The sequence below is a fragment of the Protomyctophum parallelum genome, assembly GCF_964188405.1.
Source record: "Protomyctophum parallelum genome assembly, chromosome: 19".
In the NCBI taxonomy this organism is placed as follows: Eukaryota; Metazoa; Chordata; class Actinopteri; order Myctophiformes; family Myctophidae; genus Protomyctophum; species Protomyctophum parallelum.
Genome location: NC_139717.1, coordinates 8,575,076 through 8,581,591, shown reverse-complemented (window position 1 = coordinate 8,581,591; position 6,516 = coordinate 8,575,076).

Below are 6,516 nucleotides of genomic sequence, written 5' to 3'. Positions count from 1 at the left end.
AGCCCACGCCGGTCTCTCATTCTCTCTACCTCCCACATCTCTGCTATACCACCACCACCACCTCCACCCCCCACCCGGCCCCCATCACGCTCCTCCACCGCCAACTGACAGTTCACAAATCAAGACGTATCGCCTGCCGGAGGCATCGGAGCACAGAGAATTTTATTTAACACCCACCCACCACTGCTCAATGAGCCACGCAGTAATGACACTTACCTTGATTAATAGAGCTCTTTATATGTAAATAGGGGGAGCTTGCATTGGTTTCGCTTTTTCACTGGGGCCAATTTTCGACCAACACCAGCGACCCCCCCCCCCCCCACACACACACACACACACACACACACACACAGTCACACACACAACCCACTTCTGGAGCCCCTTCACCCCACTGATAATTTTCCTGTTTTTTGCTAATGAAATTTGAAGATAGCAGGTCTGCTGCATAAAGATATCGCACTCTAAATCTGAATAAATGCTGGCTATATAGTATATATTTTTTCTGCAGGGAGCAACTGTTTAATCCAATTATTTCTCATTGAATGATCATTGACTATAGTTACAGTAATAGCTCAATAGAGCCGCATGCTTTTTTGCCCTCCCTTAATTTGATCTGCTATAGACCGTATGCTGACTGAGGCAGTAAATTTTAGCCAGGACTGCATGAATGGCTGTTTGGAGTATAATATGAGAGAGTATGCCACGCGCTATAAAGTCACAGCCATAACATTTAGCCATTACAGAAAACATGACTGAATCTGCACTATTTAATTCTGATGTGGGAATTACCTGGCTGGAGCATATGGCTTTATCACCGCTGCGCTGAAGTTGTTATTTCAACGACACTAGGAATGCAGTTAATTATCAATTAAAGAACATATGGAGAAGGGGGCCAACCAACAGCTGAACCACTTTATTTTGGCATGCATGTCAAATATATGCGAAACATTTTCATAACCTTCTAAATTTCTAAACATTTCAACATTTTCAGAAATTGTGAAAATAGCTGAGTTTATAGGGCTTATTGGTCAAGTCAAAAACTATCCTATGAAAAGTGACATGTTTGTATCCATTTAGAGCTTTAAGTCACTTTGTAAGAGAAGATGAAACTTCTATTTTTAACAAAGCCCTCATTTATTTAATTATGTTTGCACAAGATTGCTAATCAATTTTGTCCCATACAGTTTGTTGGTTTCATGTTTCATGTTTTTTGTTTTGTTTTATATTTTGTTTTGATTTTCTCTCAGAAAATCTATACCTGACCTCTGGTGTAAGAAAGTAGATTCTAGATTATCTATGCATTTATATAAAATATGTGTTATAGCCCGCCATTGTTTCTTGCTTTATAGATACCCCATAGTTGGTGTGAGATTATATCATTTCTAATACAAATGCGTGCAACTATTTATGACTGTTTGTCTACTTTTGCTTTTAGGCCTCCATGATTGGCTCAGGGATTAATTCCATCTGGCTGTGGTACCCAATAAGAAAAGTGATAGGACACATATCATCACTACTCTACTACCCACCTGACCACGCCCACCTTACTGTACCCGGCCAGGAGGGAACCACTTCACTGTAGCTACCCAGCCAGGAGGAAACGCCCACTCTGCACAGACCCCGCCCACAACACAAAACCTAACTATGGAGTGAAACTCAAGAGGACCATGAGCTGTCACAAATCTTTTTTCCAAAAACAAATGAAAAGGACTTCTAAAAATGAACAGCGGAAGCCAAGTGTGACCTCAAAACTGCAGTTTGACACATCTTTTTAGTTTCCATTTTAAATTATTTATTTATTTTTGTACAACTGTGGACCACGGGACAAGAACTTTTTTTTTATATTAAAAATAAACAAATGAAAAAGTAAAGCTTTCCCAAAAACGTATTCACCCTATAGAAATTGTACAGTGGAACAATTTGAAAAAAAGGAAAGCAACCCTATATGTGCGCGCCAGTATACAGTGCTGCGTGCGTGCACATCCCACAGAGACACACAAAGACACTCTCATCCTTAAAAAGAAACACTGTGGAATAATATCTTTTTAAAATCTCAATAAGAGTATTCTTAATTGTTGTGGTGTATAGACTTGTGCTCTTTTCTTTTTTGGCTGTTTGTGTCCATGTTTTGCGCTTGTGACCACTAGATTTTAGAGTGAGAGTTTGTCACTTCGTTAATTCCTGTATCTGTTGGGAAGGGATCTGCTCTCCATTTGGCGACCAGCGACGATATTTTACAACCTACTACACACAAGAGAAGACCAAGACTTCTAAAAGCCAATTTTGTACCCAGAGTTTGTTACTTTCTGTTGTCCATGCACTGCATCAATTTCGTATCATTTTTTACTTCCATCCAAAAAAAGAACAAACATGTTGTTCTCCCTAAAAAAAAAAAAAAAAGGAATATGCTGGGAGATAAAAGTTGTAAGAGATATCGGAGTGATTTTTTTTCTTTTGTGTTTCAAATAGTTTTATATAGCACCACGAAGAGAAGGGAAGATTATCTCTGCACTAAAACCAAAATAAAGACGCAATTAGAAAAACAAAAGAGGGAATAGTCTTTGTCGAGAGAGCCGCCTCTATACCTATATATATATATATAAAAAAAGAAAGACTGATTGTTCCATCCGCTGCATGGGCTGGCGCTATTTCACTCGTTTCAAATTCCAAAACGTTTCAGCGTGGAAACAGGGCATTTAAAAAGTGGTCGGCGTCCGCCGCCGCGGAGGGAAAACAGTTTAAGCAAAAACATTAGTTTGTACACCAGGTCACGTACCGAGGTTTTGGTCGATACGGGATGGAATTGCAGTTGTCTCGGCTTATTCGATTGATGGTGACAGGGATGATGGATGGCCTACTCGGAATTCAAGAAACTGGATGGAGAGAGGAGAGGAGGAGACCCCCATGCTACCTTTCCTTTTAACAAAACCTCGCTGGAACTTTCATAGATCGCATATATATAGGCCTATATCGGCCCGTGACGATGGGGATAGTGTGTGCGTATACTGCGTGCGTGTGTGCGCGAGTGCATGCGTGAATGAGCCTATAGGCCTAATGGTCCTGGAGGAGAGAGAGAGAGAGAGAGAGAGAGAGAGAGAGCGAAAGAGAGAGAGAGGTGTTATGATTTCCCCAATATAATAATTTCGTTCCATTTCAATAAGTCTTGTTGATTTTTAGCTTCTCCTTCGATTGAGTGTTGTTTTCGTTTCACTGGGGCAAGCTATCTGCATCTCCATGTTGGATATAGGCTATACACACTGGCTGCCGAGGGAGCCTCCATGGCAGGGGAAGAAAAAATAAAAAGAGCGCTTGGAGCTCATTTATCAATGTCAGCGACATAACGATTCAATGCGTGCCGTATTGATGAGGGAGGAGGCTGCTGGGCCACTGCTGCTTCTAAATGTGCTGTTATGATCACTGATAAATATTCATTTCAATAAGTTGCAGCGAAAATTAATTTACTATACGCAAGTTAGAACTTTAGCCTTTGTTTTCCCTGGCCGAATAGTATAGTATAGGCCTATTATTTAATTAATTAAGGTGGGATATTTCGATTATTATTATTATTATTAAGAAGAAATGTAATAGTAATATACTATGATAATTATTGTTCGTATAGCCTCTACTTTCAAATAACAGAAACAAATATATGTATGTGATATTGACGTAAAAGATAAATATTAAGATTCCTTTAAGAGCTTTTTTTCTTCATTAAACGCCATAAGTAACAGTTGTTGAGAGGACGTATACGAGATGCCATTTTGCATAATGTGTATAGCCTACAAAACTTCCCTCTCATCATACTCAAATTAATTATATTCCAATTAGAATTTCATGATAACTTATAAACCATGTCGGGGCAAAAATATAGCAACTTCCAAAAATTCTATTTTACTTAATAGCCTATAGGCAATGTTCAATGGTATATATGAAAACGAAATTAAGCATAATAATTTCCTGAAAAATCGCCTAAAGCCAGACAACTGTGTATATAGGGAAAACAAACAAATAAAATAAAAAACAGTAATTTTCTTCTTTAAAATTATAATAATAATAATAATAACCTCAAGCCTTTCGTGAAGACTAATGTATGTGGTATACCGTATTTCAGATATAAACAAAGAGTGTTTTGCTGTAGCCTTGCATGCCTACCCCGCGCAGTCATTCGCTGCTCGCGAAAATAAATGCGTTTTGATGGCTGCCGGAAACGGGCGCCTATATACAAATGAAATATGGGTCATCCTCATCCCTCCTGCAGAAAGCAGCCCCGTGCACGTTCTGCTATAACTGTTATTTTTCAGAGCACATATATATTGGCCTTATCATGAGGACAAGCCTAGGACTATAACCAATGTCCTCACTGTTATAAGTGTTTTCCGAGGTTGTGTGCATAAAAGCATCGCTGCAACATCTGAAAAGACCCCAAAAGACTGACTGATTTTCATTTGAAAGTAGGCTACTCGAGAAGCACTTTATAGCTATATAGGCCGTATACAGAAAATAGCAAAGTGGTAGGCCTATAAGAAAAACAAATCATCAACGTTTCGTTTGGAAAGTCACAAACTCACAACAAAACATTTCCAAAAATGGCCTATATAATGCCTATCTTTTAGTCATACTGATATAGCTATAACAATTCAACGAACATTATAACAAAGCATAAATATGTCTGACTGATTTAAAGCACATGCACCCAGTGTTTACTGTTTCGAGTGTTTCACCTCAGTGTTTCGACTGACATTCCCTGCAAACGATAAAATATTCATAGGCCTATATGCAACCCAAGTTCTCTTTAGGGATAGCCTATATAGCCTAAGAAGGGTTTCCTTTTCTTTTCTTATATATTTTACGACCTGTCGTATCTTATTTGATCTTATCTCGTGATCCATGAGTGTGTATAGGCCTGTACCACTTTATATCAGCTGGTACGGTAGTGGTTCTCAAAGTGGGGTCCGGGGACTTCTCTCTCACTCTCTCTCTCTCTCTCTCTCCCCCCTCCTCTTTGACGAGGTGGAGGGAGGGTGAGGAGGTGGTGAGTGGTGACGCGGGTGGCGGCGCATTTACAGCCGCCGGTAACGGGACGAATCATTCTCCTCCTCCTCCTCCTCCTCCTCCTCCTCCTCCTCCTCCTCCTCCTCCTCATCATCATCACCATCATCATCTTCACCACACAACCACCGTGACCGCTCATCAGTCCCATCATGTCTTCCTCCTGTCAAGCGCGCCAATGTCCCAGATATTTGTTGCTGACGTCATTGTTCCATGCAGAACACCCTGATCCTATAGTAGCATGCAGCTATAGGCCTATATAACTTCACCCAAGCTTCAGTAGTCTATGCAGTGATGGAAGAAGTTGGCTCACTTTTAAAAACTTAAATAAAGTATCAATAGGCCTATATACCCTATTGTAGAAATACAGTAGTTTGTTAACTAAGTACAAGTTCGATATTCAAAATGTCTTAATACTATATTGGCATCGAAATATACTTAAAGTAGTCATGCAGAATGTCCCGTTTCACAAGTTTTTCGAATTTAAAAAACATTAAAAAAAAAGAAAAAAAAAAGTTGATTAGCAGATCTACAAGCTCAAATAGCCAAAGAGGCATATAGTGCAGGTCTGTACAGTGGGCCGGCATATGGAAGTAAAAGTAGGCTATTTATTGATTCATGTTCATGTTCATCTCATATAAAAATTTGCATATTTAGAATGTGCCCACTGAGCTTTTTTTTGTCTATTAGACGTCTAAATGGCCGTCTAAAAACTGGGGTAAAAAATGTAAGTTTTTGTAGGGAGCATTAAAAAGAAATCTCTTAAAAAGAACGTGCTAATCAACGCACAACATTTCAAATCCACGAAATGTTGAGGTTTGTTTAAACGCATCGTTGACACTATAGTCCCTCCTCCTCACTTCAGGCCCATTTGATCCCAGGTGGAAGGAGTTGTGTGTAATTGCTCCGGACGGCCGTGACAGAACCTCTAGATCGGGGCTGTCAAACACAATCTGACACATGTACATCCTCTCCTCCGGAATGGCGACATGTTCTCTTTGAGACGTTCAGCGGCATGAACTAGGCTTGTTTATTCCCAGGCATTGGACCCGTGGCGGCATACGGTAAGTCTGCTGCTGTTTAAACGTGCGTTAAGGAAAGTCATGTGTTGGAGACCGGAGAGAGGGAGGCCTCCCTCGAGTCTCGCAGTCTTATTTGCGGGGATTCATGTTCGGGGTCAGGGGGTGAGAGTTGAGAAAATGGCCATGGCGTGGAGGCCGCCGAACGGTGCGGGTTCTTTCTTGGGGAGCTGATGCTTGACGTTTGATGTGTCAGTTCTTTTCTGCACGCTCGCTGCTCTCAACCTTGAAATGTCTAGTGGCGTTAAGCCGGGCTATTGCATTGCATTACTCCATATCAAATGGCGTCTCAACGAAGCTCTTTTTTCCCCTTCCCCATTTTGGAAAGTGCCCAGTGATATTTCAGCGCCACTCTGGAAGGCAGACAGATCATTATCGTCGTTATAGG